The following is a 15,064-nucleotide window of genomic DNA, read 5'->3' on the forward strand; positions in this document are numbered from 1 at the left end:
AAGTCCTAATATATGAACACAGCTCTGCAAAAACAAGTTATTTCATCTTTTCTTCCCAATGGGGATGATCCCAATTGGGATCCCCAGCGGGGATCCAAAGCAGCTTATAATATTGTTCTGCCTGCCTCCGTTCTATCCTCACTTCAACAGCCCTGTGAGGTAGGTTCAGTAGAGAGGCAATGAATGGCCAAGGTCACTCATTGAGCTTCCATGACAAAGTGGGGATCCAAGCCCGAGTCCTCATTCGGCACTCTGAACATGACACCACACTGCCTCTGTTGAGTTCGTTCAAAAGTAGAAAGTGGTGTAACGGGAACATCCAAGCCCATAGCATCCCCACACTACTCCATTGTGTCATCTTTGGTCAAACAGGTTTTGCAGTTGTTTAAAGAATGCTACAAAAACCTACCAAACCCGTTTGTCAAAGAGATGATAACCAGATAAATGTACACATTACAGGCAACGACGGCTTCCTCTCCAATAACTCGGAAAAAGGGAAAGGGAAAAAGCACGTCTATTGCCAGCCCCAGCCGCCAACATAAGAGGGGGCGTCGCGCATCTTCTCAGCAGCCTGCCCTATAGAAACCGATCCTGCATTTAGGTACGCCGAGCGGAGTAGTTCCGATTCCCACCATCAGAGGGCACTGGTGACACACAAACAGTGACCGGTTTGTTAATCGTAGGTTTGGGGATTTTTTTTCGCCCTTAAAAAAAATTCTGAGCTCATCAAACATTCCAGGCAAAGTATGGTACCTATATCACACGAGCATTTATCCAATGTGGGTGACAGTGCTCCATGCAGAAAGGCCAAACGTTCAGCTGGAGTGCACAAAAAGTCGCCTCTTTTTTTTTATTGGAAAACTTGTAGCTTTTCTTTGTTACGTTTTAAAAGTTGCCACTTTTTTAAAAATCGGGAAAAGTTGCATCTTTGTATGTCTTTATTTTGAGAAGCCCTGCCCGGAAGGACTGGCTCCGAGGCAACTCCCCGGCACCTCCAAGCAGGCCTGGTATGGCTGCTCCTTTCCTTTCCCACCCCCCTCCTCCTAACACCCCCCCCCCCCACAACAAAACCCACCCCAATGCGAGGAAGAGCGAGCCCCGCCACCCCCCCCCTTCCGCTCTTGGTACCTCCCTTAAAGTCTAGCCTACCTTCTTTCCCCCCAAACTACATCCCCCAAGATGCTTTGCAGGTCTCTCCCTGGGGTTCCGGATGCTGGGGCTGCTGCTCGCTTGCTGACAAGGTAAGCAGAGCGCTTTGCCAGGCGAGCGAGAGCGGTTCTTAAGGAGCTCGGCAGAAGGAAGCCTGCGCCTGCTCCCCCGCCTTCCCTTTCCAAGCCAAGCGAGCCAGGGAGGAGGAGGAGGAGGAGAAGGCTGGGGAGGGGGCGCCGCCGCCGCCGCCGCCGCCAGGCTCTGGCTTGTGTCTTGCCTCCCCCCGCCCAGCCGCGGCAAGGAGGGAGAGCCCAGCCGGGGCGCAAATTCTCCCAGCCTTGCACATTTTCTTCCCACCCGCTCCTCCTGGCGCTCTCTTCTTTTGTGCGTCGGAGAGGGAGGGAAGGGAGGAGAGCGCGAGAGGGGCTCGGGGGGCGGGAGGCGGGCAGAGGCAGCCAGCGAGCGAGCGGAGCCGCGGGGGCGTCATGTCCAGCCGAGCTGCGCGAGGATAATGTGAGCGGGCGAGCCGAGGGGCGATGAATATGCTCTCGCTGAAGGTTGGCAGTGGCGCCGAAGGGTCGGGCAGCCTCCCCGGCGGCCAGGAGTCCGCACCGCCTCGCGAGGAGAAAAGTCTCCCCCGGAAAGCCAGCGAGGGGATCGGGGCCCAGCAGCAGCAGCAGCAGCAGGCGGCGGCGGGTGAGTAGCCGAGGCCCCCCTTTTTGTGCCCCCTCCCTCGAAAAGGAAACGCGCCCCCTGCTCAGCCGCCCGCTCCGGCGGGATGCTCCGCGGCTTCCCCTTTCGGGGTCTGGCTTTCCCCACCTTCGGGGGCGAGAGGGAGGGGGAGGCTTTCCACCCACCTTAAGAGCTGCCCGAAGTCTCTGCAGGCAACAAAGTCTCAATGGGGCTTGGCCCAGGAAGGGAGGGGGAGGAGGCTGGGGAGGGGGGGGGGGCGAGAGATGAATGATTTAAAGGGGGAAGCCCCCCCCCCCAGTGTGTAGTCCGTATGAAGCAGCCTTTTGTTTCAAGCCCGGGGGAGCGAAGAGCCCTGGCAGTTGGACCAAGACAGTTGCAGCGCACACACACAAAATGTTTCTTTTGATTTCCTGCGCTCGCTCGCCCTCCTCCTCCTCCCCTTCCCAAGCGACACCTCTTCAGGTCTCTTTTATGTATTAAAAATTTCACCGCCGCGATGTGCTGAGCCGCCGCCGCCACTTTCTCGCCTCCCCCCCCCCCCCCAGCCTGCTCTCTAAATTGCTGCCGAAATCGCTTTCGGTGTAAACATGAGTCGGGATTCACACATGCAGAACGGGGGCCGGGCGGGCTGTGGCGTGGCGCTGGATGCGTGTGCAGGAGTGAGCGGATCTGTTTACCGGCGGGGGGGGGAAGGGGAGGGGGTGCTTTTTGAAAAGGGAAGGAGTTGGGGGTGGGGGCGCCGGAGCTCTCCGGCGAACAACTCTCTTATTATTTCAGTATGTGGGGCTGGCGGAGAGGCGCGACTGGGGACGGAAGCGCCCTGCGGAACCCCCCGCTGGACGAGGGCGAAGTTGCCTCCTCTCCGCCAGACTTTTTTCTTCTCCTCCCGCCCCCCCTCCAAGATCATTTTGGACTGGAGTTGCAAAGGAGCCCCGGATCACGCGGGGTGTGTGTGAAAGGTTACGGAGGAGACTTCATGCACAGGAAAAGGGAGGGGATCTTGCAAAACCGGTCCAGATTGCGGGGGGGGGCAGGGGGGAGGAAGGAGACCTGCGGCACAAGCGGCGCTTCTGCAAAATAATGGTAGGAGAGCAGCAGGGGGGTCTCTTCTCGCCCGCCTCCCATCCACAACAAAGTACTGATTGACAGCTGCCAATCAAGCAGCTGCCCACCTAAAGGCAGGTGGCGTTCAGCTTCAATCGATGAAGGTGCCGCCGAAGTTCCTGATGGGTGATTAAATGTTTAACTTTTGTGCAGAGCGTCCAGCCTGGGCCGGCTGCCTTCTTTGGGAAAGCAGGGCTGGCTTCTCCAGTGTGAGGTTTGTTTGCTTATCACCTTTCCATCCCGCCCCTCCTCAGGGCGGCTGAAATGTGGTGGGGGCCACGCATGGATTTCCTGTTGCCGAGGAGGAACCCTGAGGGTTTTCAAAAGAATGGCATTTTGTTTGTGCTTCTCTCTCTCTCTCTCTCTCTCTTTCATTCTTAATGGGCATTTCACATTTTGTTTTTAATTGCAACCATCTTGGTGTGGCTTCTCTGTGGGGGTCTCCTTTGGGACTTCCCTGTCTAAACTGTGGGGGAAAGCTGGCTTAGTCCTGTTGCCTCCACCTCTGGATTTAGATTTTTTTTTAAAAAAAAAATCTAGGAAATGGAGCTATTTAAAAAAAATAAACTCCCTAAAGGAACAAATTAGAAATGCCGTTTTGGTTGGTGGGGTGTACCGGGTGCTTATTGAGGCAAACCTTTGGGGGATTTCCTTCTCCATATCAGTTGATATCATTTGGCATGGCAGAAGTTTCACTAGCAAGGCAGACGCTGTGCCTGGGTATTGCTGTTTAGCTAACTTGCCTAGGAATTAACTCATTCCCAGGCTGGACTTACTGCCTTGTGGACAGAGCACAAAGCAATGGGGAGGACCAGAAGCTGGGTTCTCAAATTCTGTGTAAGGGTGTAAAATAAGCCTAGAGTAACTCCTGCTTGAGGCTGATGTAGATACAGCATTGGCCTTAATGAGCTCCTGGGTGTCTCCTTACCTATCAACACCAAGAAACGTCCCACTGGGGAGGGGCTGTTGCTTAGTAGTAGAAGACGTGTTGCATGCCCAAGGTTCTAGGTTCAGTCCCCAGCATCTCCTGTTGCAAAGATCGTGGGTGGCAAGCAGAAGACCTCGATCTGAGACCTTGAAAGGCTGCTGTTAACCAGAGACCTTGACCTTGAAGAGCTACCGTCAAGGAAGGGACAGTGGCCTTGACCCTCTGTAAGGCAACCATGTCTGTTTACTGGGCTACCTGGAGGGAAGGAAGGTGTGGCACCCAGTTCTGTCTGATTGCACTTATTCCGCAGTTTGGGTCTCTGACCCCGAAAGAGGGTCCCATTCTGCACTGGTTGAATATAATTTTGTTAGGGATGTTGCTTTCTTTCTTACTCCCCTTTCCCCCTTCGCCTTGGTTTGTTTTAATTTTTTTTAAAAACAGTGGTGTTCTGAAAACACAACGGTGGACCTAGGGTGTTGCGTTCAATATACAAAGCGCAAACAGGCGTGCTCTGATGGGAAGGGTTGTGAGGCTCCTGTAGGGGAATGGGTAGAAAGGAAAACAGGCTGAACATTTGGGAACCGGAGTCTGGCTGAGTCGAGGAGGTGGAAACATGCGGAATGCTCCGGGCGGCCCAGAGGGGCCTGGCTGGAATCCTTGCCCTGGCTGCTTTGGAGGGAGGCTTCGGGGACCTGGGGGCGGTCTATTTCTGCTGAGATCCTGAGGAAAGATCTGGGAGAATGGTAAGCATCTATAAATAGTGTGTGTCAGCCGAGTGGAAGCAGAGCCTCTGAAATGCTCCTGCTTGAGAGACCAGGGCCTTGATAAACAGGGCTCTGTTATGGTGGGGAGGGCCATGTTAGCAGTGAGATCTGGGCCTGAGGAACTTGGGTCCTGGGAATGGGGAGGGGGGGGGAAGCAGGGATGAGCGGCTTCCTGTTGTTTGGGGTGCATGCGTCCAGGCTTTTTTTTAAAAAAGCATAACATCTAGGTCATATTGCCCTGTGTGAGTGCTCTGGCAAAAATGTGGTGGAGGTGGAGCGCCAAGTGACTTGGGAGCCTCAGTCTAAAAACCCCCTCTGAACTGTCACTAGATGGCTGATGACATTTCCCTAAGGGATTTCTCAGCAAGAATTCGATTGGGGGTCTTTGGTAGAGTGGATAGCGGGGCAACCACCTTGGTCTAGCAACATGGAATTTCTGTGGCGGTAATTTCTGAGACTGCTGGGGCTCTGTTGTTTTGCATAGAACATATCCAGATGGCCTGGAGACCTTTTAGAACATTGACGTCGCTTGATGTATGGTCAAAGAAGAGCAACTTTGTTATATGTTGATGCAGGACAACCGGGGGAGGCTCAGTGGTAGAGCATTTGCTTGGCATGAAGAAGACCCCGGGTTCAACGTTTGTCATCTCCTAAAAAAATAGTAGGTGGTGTGAACGACTTCTTGCAACCTCCTTGGAGCGCCACTGCCAGTCAGAGTAGACAAGACTGTCCTTGATAGACCCAATTCAGTATAAGCCAGCTTCACGTATGTGTGCGCATATTTATATGGATCATTGTGGCTCAATGGTAGAATGTCCGTTTTGCATGCTGACGGTCCCCATTCAATCCCCAGAATTTCCAGTTAAAAGGATCACATGGGAAGTGACGTGAAGGACTTTGTCCTGAGAGCAGCTGCCAGTTAGACAGCACTGACCCTGGTAACACCAACAGCCTGATTCAGTATAAGGAAGCCCATGTTATTTCGGAGCCTGAAACAGAAAATTCATATGGTGTCCTCTTGCCTTGTCTCAACTCAACACACCCTAAAAAACATGACGGGCTAGGAATTTCTCCATCGTTTCAGTGTGGTTTATGCCCATGATAATTTGGATCAAGTGCTGCCTCCCACTTCTCTGTCCTTAAAGGTGCCCCCTAAATTCACAACTGGAAAGAGCTGCCTTATTTTACTTTGTGGCACTGGGAGAAGGTTTGGGGCCTTATATGCACATTGGTCTAAGATTTCAACTGGTGAGGATGAAGGGTGTTTGGGAATTCTAGAAGCGGATGGTAGAACAAATAATACATGTGTTACACCTAGGCCTGTGCAACTTGTGATCTGCTAAGCTGGACATAATCCACCAGCCGTGTCTGGCATCCCATATGGGGCTTTCTAAATCTCCCCAACTTTTTATTTATTTATTCGTGGGGGGCGGGGATGCCTGGAAAAACTATGAAAATATGGATAGGGCTTGTTGAACATGTGGCTGGTCTGAGGTTACATGTTGTGGAGGCTTGAATGGGGGCTGCTGGGGGACAATTGGTTGCCTTTGCTGGTTACTTTGGAAATATTGTGCCTCTCTGCAAGTGTCCTTAACTGATGGCTTTTCTCAGGTATCAGTGAAGGAGAGGACTAATACCGTGATTATTTCTGTTTGTTTTTTTCCATCCCCAGGAAAAAGGGTTAAATTTAAATTTGGACAAATCTGGACATCCATGGAGCTGGATGGTCATTGAAATGATGCCGGTGGTGGCAAAGGGGTGTTAATGAAATACTAATTTGCATGTTTCTCTGAAGCAGCTAATCAACCTGTTTCATTCTAAATTTGGCTTTTTGTTTTTTGGAAGGAGCGTGGCAGTCTCCCGGACTTATGAAGATCTGTGGAATATATGCCTAACCTTATTTGTTCTTCCCTGTTGCTGAAATATCTCCCCTTACCAGAAGTGGGACATTCCTTGGAGTTCCTGGATCTGACAAGAAACTTTTTTTTTCTTGGCATGGCTCGCAGCGGTGCATTGACTCCAGGAGAGCGTTCTGCAGTCGGCTGGCATGTTGCTTGTCTAGTGCAAGTCTTATTTGCTGTGCCATAAACATGGGGTTGCATGGTTTGAGCTGCGTGCATAATCCTTGGGACTGGTCAACTCTGCATGGCCGTGAGTGTAGAAAGTGTGTCTGCTGGAATGCTGTCACATGCAAACAAGTGTGAGTGGTTTGCATGGACTTTTTTGACTCTAGTTAGCATGCATGCGTGTCAGGAAATAATGACCACTGCAAGCATGCATGCATGTGACACCATGTTTGTCCCATTCTTTGACACTTCATTCTATTTTGTGATTTGCAAGAACCACGTGTCTCAAAATAGAAAAGAGTCCAGTAGCACCTTTAAGACTAACCAAATTTACTGTAGCATAAGCTTTCAAGAATCACAGTTCTCTTTGTCAGATGCATGCATGCATCTGATATAGAAAACTGTGATTCTTGAAAGCTTATGCTACAGTAAAGTTGGTTAGTCTTAAAGGTGCTACGGGACTCTTTTCTATTTTGCTACTACAGACTAACACGGCTAACTCCTCTGTATCTATGTGTCTCAAAGTCTCCCTTCCATGCCTAAACGATACAGTATACAGTACATGTTCTGAAGGACATCTCTTGCGCTCCTCCTCTAGTACCACATACGATAAATTGCAGATTTCTCTGAGATGAGTGCTATCACACTTGTGTATTGCATTCCTCTGCCAAGACACTTCCTTACAGGTGTGCAAATATGCTTAGAATGTGCCTTTCCCCTCTTCTTTTACAGTAGTAGGAGGTTTTTAAAACCAAAACTGTTTTGCAAAATCTCAAGCAAATAGGATCTCCATTTTCCGAAGAGACACGATGGACAGCGTGCCTCATTTGGTCACTCTAATGATGCGGGTTCAGCTTTGGTGTCCAGCATTCCAGCTCTTCAGCAGAGGTTTGAATAGACTTGCAGTGATAAAACTGGAGGCTTGACTTTGAAGACACTTATGCCTTAGCTGTGTGTCTCCTTATGGCTCTTGGCAAGGTGTGTGGTACAGAGGGTGGCAGTCAAGGGATAGAGAGCTCTGAAATGGTTTTTCTGATCCTGGTAGTTGAAATGCACAGAGCGCTACTGCTTCTTGGCATCTACGTGACTAGCACTGACCACAACAGCTAGGTTGGAAAGTCTCTACTTGAAACACATGATGCTGTTTTATTATACGGAGTCAGGCCATTGGTCTGCCATAGTCAGTACTGTCAGTGCTGTTTTCTGACTGGGGTTGACTCTCTCAGGCCTTCATATAGCCTGGTTCCCGATCCTTTTTATTGGAGAGGCTGTGGATTGATGCCCGGGACCTTCTCAATGCCAAACAGATGTTCTGCCATTGAGCCACAGCCCCACAACTGGCTTCCTGGAGGGGTATCCTGAGGCAAAAGCAACCTGGAATGCTTTTTGGGACGGTGATGTTCCAACATCTAGTGAAGTCTTGAGCGAGCATCTGCCAACTCTGGCTGGCACAACAAAAGTGACCGGAAGCATCCGGCTATGCAGCATGGAAACACGTTACCAGTCGGTATTTTAAGCTGGAATTTGGAATCTCTTTTGCATGCTGGGGCTTGAAGCAGGTGAAATACTCGTGAAATCCACTAAATTGGGCCCCGTGTTACGGCAGTGGCTCTGTAAAGGCTTTTGCTGGGAAAGGCCTACCTTTAAGCGATACAAAGCGAAGGTCTTCATCTGTTGTGCCATACAGGCCTCTTCCCAGAATGGGTATCTCTTTGAACTGTTCTCTGACTCACTCCAACTTTCTCAGCCCAGCTGTAGGTAGATACCCTGTCTTGCAAGTTTTGTGGTGCTTAAATGCAAAGGGAGAAGAGGGCTGCCACTCCTTTGTATTGTGTTGTGAGAACTCTTGGAAACTCGTCTTGAAGATATCCTGTGGGTTCTGAGGTTCCTGAAGCAGGGTTCAGGATACCCTTCTGCCTTATCCCAAAATAGTTGCATCTGAGTTTTGCCCCTTGGTAACTGCTCCACTTCTTGTTTCCTCTCTCACTCTGTAATTACTGCAGTAAATAATTGCTGTAATTATGAGGCTGTTTCAGAAAGCGATGTCAAAAATTGCTGCATGTGGGGAAAATTGATGTTACTTTCTGAAATGCCCTCCTACTTCTGTGCTCAGGTGTGTTTTGAGAAAAAAGGTTGGGCAGGTGTCAAAACCAGGGATTTTGCAGCAGAAGGGCTCCTGTCCTCCAGTCCGTGAGCCGGGAAGATAGCCTTGAAACTATCCTGTGTAACTTTTTTTGGGGTCCTTTTGCAACTTTTGTCTCCCCCGTCAGGCTCCTTGCCGAGCACACCTATTCTATGCATGCAACAAGGAAGCCTGGAAGGTGTTGGCATTGTACAAGGAAGTTCTGGCCCACCGTTCTTGTTTGAGAAGGCAAAAGAGCTTAAACTCTGGAAGGCAATGCGAAGTGTCCTCTGAAATGGCTTAGTCTGTTGAGAACGGGAGAAATAGCTGCTCAGAAACGTGGAGTGGTGTGTACCTCTTGTCTTCTGTTGCCTGCTGTGCTTGGATCTTCCTGTAATAAATACATCCGGTTTAACCCTGAATTACTGCTAAAGGAGTGCTTCATGGGCCACTTCCAGGAGGAGAGCCAATGCTAGGGGTTAGTGGCAAAAGGCTAGTAGTCTTTTGGATCTGACAGTGATAGAACCCGGTTCCTTATTTCCTATGTCTTAGGTACACAGTGGCAGTTCCTAGATAAATGTTAGGTGGGAATATGCGTTCTCCATTTCATAATACTTGATGTTAGTGCTTTTCCTACAGGCAAAGTATTTCTCGTATGTTGCTTTACTTGTTTACATTTTATTTTAAGAATCTATGCACTAGTCTAAAAAGGTAGGGAGGGGATTGTGGAGATACAGTGGCCATGACTAAGGCTGAGTGGAGATCTGACCCAGCGACTTACAGCGCTGGGGGGAAGACAGCAAAGATCATGCAATAATTTGGAGTGACCAAACGGATACCAGCACAGGGTGGCACAACTGGCCCATCTCCTTTTGACTGGCAGTTGCCCTCCCAGGTCTCCTTGCTACCTCAGATCTTTTAAGTTGGAGATGCCAGGGGTTGAACCAGGGACCCCTTGCATGCCAAACATGCATTCTGCCACTGAGCTGCAGCCTCTCCTGGGCAAAAGGAGCTAGTCACTATGAGCGTTTATCGACGGTTGTGCCATTTTTTCCTTATCTGTTTGCTTGCAAGGAGGTCAAGTAATTTAAGTATGTGGATCCCCTTCCCTTAGGGAAAACTGGGTTTTGGTAAGGTTGATTTGATGGCTCTGATCCCATACCATGGATTTTCTGTCTGCTCTAGGGAAGCATCTATTTTCTATATACTTTTGTGTCATTGGGGGTGGGGAGAGAGAAAAAATTTCTTCAGGAGGCGGAGGAAAGTCTGCTTGGGTACAACAGTCTCATGACCAATATAGAGCTATACTTTCCTCCCTCTCCCTTCCAAAACGGGAAACTGTGCAGAACACCCTGGCAATATCTAACTGCTTCCCACAGCCTTTCAGTTCTGCTGGTCAGCAAATTTGCTGTCAAAGGTGATGAAATTCAGGTTTGCGAGGCGAGGCTGGACGTGGTATTGAGAGGTCAAGAAAAGAGAGTACTGCAAGCGTTTTTAAAAAAGGAAAAACCATGGTAGGATTGTGCGTAGGTAGGAGCAGGGCTTTTTTCCAGCAGGAACGCGGTGGAACGGAGTTCCGGCACCTCTTGAAAATGGTCACATGGCTGGTGGCCCCGCCCCCTGATCTCCAGACAGAGGGGAGCTGAGATTGCCCTCCAGCGGAGGGCAATCTCAACTCCCCTCTGTCTGGAGATCAGGGGGCGGGGCCACCAGCCATGTGACCATTTTCTCCGAGGGCAACCCACTGAGTTCCACCACCTCTTTTCCTAGAAAAAAAGCCCTGGGTAGGAGTATGTGTAGGTGAGAAGAGAGTTGCAAAATCCAAGCGGATGGTGGGATAAGAAGAGTGCAGGAAGTCATAATGGGAATAATAACGTCCTTGGGAAGTGTCAGTGTCTGTTCCTTAAGGAGGGGAAATGGTGAGAGAGACTACTAGTAACTCCCAGATGGGACCCACTCGTTGATTGTTGGCAACTGGTGTTTGGTTGCACAGCTGCCCTAGAGGGAATGTGAATGGGATCAGCAGGTGGGAGGGGGGTTTCAAAACAAGTCAAAATTCCACAAGGGAGTTGCAACTCAAAAGATTTGACAAGCTTTCTTCTAGCACATGTGCAGGGAGCCCACAAACAAACTCGGCTCCATTGGTTTGAGGAGAATGGAAGGCTCAGTCTCACGGAAGGCTCAATCTCATGGTGTGTTCGGGGCCTGATGTCTCTATTAAGTCAGATAGTTCCAGGAGGGACATAATGAGAAGATTCATTCTGAGTGCAAGGTGCAACAAACCTAGTTTGATGCCTGTTTGTGGAGAACTGGGAGTCCTCCCAGAGAAGTGATTTGGAAATAGAGGAGTCCTAGGCCTGTGCTTGAAGGCAAACCAAGCAAGTGTGGCAGATCTCACTCCCGAGCAGACACACAATTGCAAGGGATTTGGGCACTACAAGGTTTTGTTCTCTTCACCAGGTCAGCTCGAGTAAACCCAAAGATGCAGGGCTGGCAGGAGCACAGAGAAATTGGGCGTAAAGTTGCCGGTGTACACTGCATACTATGCAATTGTGACATGGAAAGAGGTGTGCACGAGCTTTACCTCTGGGTTTTCCAAGAGTAGAATTTGAATTTCACCATTGGGTTTGGGTTGCCTTAACAGATGGTGCAGAGAGAGAAACACATTTTGCAACATCAAAACCTGAGTTTTTCAGAATTTGCCACAATAGCTTGCAGTTTGAAATGATTACATTTGAATTCAGGAAACTAGTCAAGTTTGATGTGTGTGTGTGTGTTCATCTCAGCGCTGTTGCTTTTGTGGAAAGAAATAATGGGTACAATATTTGTGACTAATGTGGTAACCTAGAAGTGATACTGGCCTGTGTCCGCTTTTTATAGCAAAAACTGGCACTGCAAGGGTGAAAAGTCTCCTGCTGCTGTGCAGAATGGAAAGGGTATGCATCTGTTCCTGACCTGCAGGACATGAAGCCCAAATACCTGGGTCACAGAAGGGTTGGGGAGGTCAGTTATGTTTTGGGATACTGCAGTCTTTAATGGTGAGAAAGTCCAAAAACTATGCAATCAGTTCTTAAAGCTTTTAAGGAATTGAGTAATTGGTTTTTGTTGCCTTCCCTGTTTTTTCCCTATATTACCCGTGATGTTCTTAAAAAGGAGTTTTTAGGGCGGGGGGGGGGGGAACAGCAGAGATTAAATGAGTGGAACTTGGCGGGTGGGTGTGGAAAAGGGTTTATTTATGGTAGTGGCTAATGGGGGGGAGGGAGGAATTCAGCTGGATTTGTGGAAGGGATGGATGAGCTGACAGGCCGGTGAATGCATGGAATGAGCTTTGTTGCAAAGGGGCAGAAAAGCCCATTGAGTGGAGACATTTTGTCCCAGACTGCACAAAATATGAGTTGGAACGGGGATACTAAGCGGGCATATGAAGGAAGGGGTGCTTTGTTGTTGGTTTGTGTATTCTGATAAAGGAGGAGATCCTCGCAAAGGAAGTGATGTGGGTTCCCATAATGTGGTCAGTAAAAAGTGACTGTGTGCCTGTCTGAGGAGAATCCTAATGAACAGGTCCTGCTAGCATTATGGCTCCTAATGTCAATTTCTGTGAGATGTGGAACTAATTTCACCTCTAACCTTCTTTCCCTGGTTTCCTTTGAAGTTTTGCCTGGTCCTGGTCCTGGGTACTGTTTTCTCCATGGCTGTTTTGCTGGGTTTGGATGGGGAGCATTCTGTTCCATTGTGGGGCAGCTCTTTAGGAGTAGGTGCTAGCTGCCATTTTAGAGCTCTGTCCCACCCACCCCCGCCCTGTTCCTTTTCACATGTATAGCAGGTAAAGGGGATGGATGTGCTGCTGTTCAGGGCCATGCAGCCCCATAAGCACGTGGCCTTGTAGTAAGACATCGGGCCTGCCCGTTGCCATAGTAGCCACGAAGCCTGCGGGAAGCACTCTGAGGGAGAATGAAGGTTGCCATGCCTGAAAGGAATAAATTGTCGTGAAATGCTGGATTATCTATATCAGTGGGGTAAAAATGAGTAGGACGTCAAGGTGGTGGATAATTGTAGGCATCTAGTCACATAATTTTGTGTCTTAAATAAGGAATTAATTGGGAAAACAGGTCAATTACATTCCAAATGGCTTCATCGGGCCTTTCTTCAGAATGGACACAGCAAATAATACTGTATGTTGGAATGCCACAAAACAAAAAGAATGCCCCCCCCCCACCCTGCCGCCAAGCTTGTTCTCTGCTGCCTCCAGAAACTAGGGAAGGGCTTTGGAAATTCTCGGTCCTGCCTTTGCAAGTGACACCTTGGTTTGGTTCTTTTTTAAAATGTCTCGGCACTGTGAAGGAATGAGCAGAGAATGAAAGGGTCAGATTCCATATTAGATGGGGTAGGGGTGAGAAGAGAGCAAGGGCAGACTTTGGTACCCCCCCTCCCACCACCAGTGCTTATTTAATGGGCTAGTTTTTTTTTTTTTAAAGGAGGTATGGCCCTCCTTTTCACATTGGCTATTGAAGTGTCACAGCTGCTTGCCATCCCTCGGGTCACTCCAGAGCCATTGGGCAGCTGGAAGTTAACTGTGTGTGCACAGCAAAGTCAGTGAGGAATACAGATTGCTGGGAAGGGGGGAATGTGAGGAGGAGGAGGAGGAGGGAGGGAGGGAGGTGTCTGCTGTGAGCCTGACAGGCTGGAGTGCGTGTGGGGGCGGTAGCATCCTGAAAATGCCTGATGTGAACCGTAATGGAAGAGGATCTGAGCCTGGAAGGTACCTGCTCAGTGTAACTCAAGCACCAGCACGAAGGGGGAAAATGCCTAGATCTTTTTGGGCTCCCTGGAGCGCAAGGTATGTGACTCCTCAGGGTCAGTGCGCTGGTGTGCGTCTCAACACATGGATAGCATCCCTGCCTGACTGATCAAAGATAAATTCCACAGCCCCTTTCTTTCTCCCCCCCCCTCCCAATCCTTCAACAAATGTGTAAATCCTCAATGGAGGCCTCCTTGCTTCCTCTCCCCACCCGGGCAAGTCAGAGGCTTTCCAGGTGCGATTTATGGAGGAGTCATGTGCTATTCCAGTCACACATCCAGACCCCTCTCCTATAGACAGACCTGGTTCTGTTCTTTCCTTCTGGTTGCCACCATATCTGTTCCTCAGCACTAACAAAGCCGACAGTTAACCAGAGGAGAAAACAATGCACAAAGCTTGCTCTCACTTCTCCCTTTCACCATCTCCCCCCACCCCATACTCTCCTTTCTTTTTGCTCTCTGGTGCTTCAAACACAGAGAGACCCTAAAGGCGGGCAGAAACACCTTGCAAGCACACACTAAATATTTGAACGTAACTGGGTGGGTTGGAATTTTGCCGTCTGTTTCTTTCTCCTCACCCCCCTCCCCTTTGCATTGATTTCCTTCTATCCTCCTCTCTCAAGGGGTGGGGCAGAAGGAAGCTTATGTAAAACAGAGACAGATGGGGGCAGCCAGCTAGTAAATACTCTCCACAAGTGTGGGATTGTTCCCCCTTCCCTCCCTTTCCTCCAAATACCCCAAGGGAAGCGCGGATGCAAAGCTCTGAGGAAATGTTCACCTCTCCTCCCGATTCCGCAACCCTTCTAGAAGCCAACAAGGCATCCAGTGATGGGAGGAGAGAAATACCCTCTCCTAGGTCAGCTAGGAAATATAGGGTCATTTTAATATGAACAGTCCCCTTTTTAAAATAATTTCCAGGAGTCTGCAATCAAGCACTTCCTCTGAGTACTTGATCACTCCTATTGCAAAATGGTTTGGAGGTGAAATTGGTGGTTGGCTGTACATTCCTGGTGCGCACAACTACTTCTGCCAGTGCATAACTTGCCTCCTGTGAATGTATACTCTTCTCAGATTTACACTGATCTCTGTTCAGTAAATAAATGTGGCTCTTAGTTACATGGTGGCAGGTCTCGAAATCCTCTCCAGCACCGCTAACCACCTTCTCTCCCCCCAAAATCTAATCAACAGTCAAACAAGGATAAAAATGCTGTCTTTCCCCACCACCCCACCAGCCCAAGTTTGGGCACAACTACTTACTGAGGTACCTGATCAGTGTCCTGTCTAAGGGATAAAGAAGTGGTGTGGGGAGAATTCTTAAGAAAGGGCGAGAGACATGAGTTCAGATCTCTGCTCAGCTGTCAAACTTGCTGGATTATCTTGGGTCAGTCATTCTTGTTTAGTCCAACCAACCTCATAGGGTTATTTTGAGAATCATATAGGG

The 15,064-nt window shown here is 49.4% G+C and overlaps 1 protein-coding gene across 1 annotated transcript in view; it reads left to right on the plus strand.

The window, feature by feature from the left end:
- The first annotated feature begins 1,219 nt into the window (after nucleotides 1-1,219).
- AHDC1 (AT-hook DNA binding motif containing 1) overlaps nucleotides 1,220-15,064 on the plus strand; it is a 210,856-nt gene continuing 197,011 nt past the window's right edge. The window contains exons 1-2 of the mRNA XM_054999210.1: nucleotides 1,220-1,241; nucleotides 1,707-1,845. The gene's annotated coding sequence lies outside the window, so the exon portion shown is untranslated. The remainder of the gene's footprint in view (nucleotides 1,242-1,706; nucleotides 1,846-15,064) is intronic.

Source organism: Eublepharis macularius, chromosome 15 (genome assembly GCF_028583425.1).
Source record: "Eublepharis macularius isolate TG4126 chromosome 15, MPM_Emac_v1.0, whole genome shotgun sequence".
Lineage (NCBI taxonomy): Eukaryota > Metazoa > Chordata > Lepidosauria > Squamata > Eublepharidae > Eublepharis > Eublepharis macularius.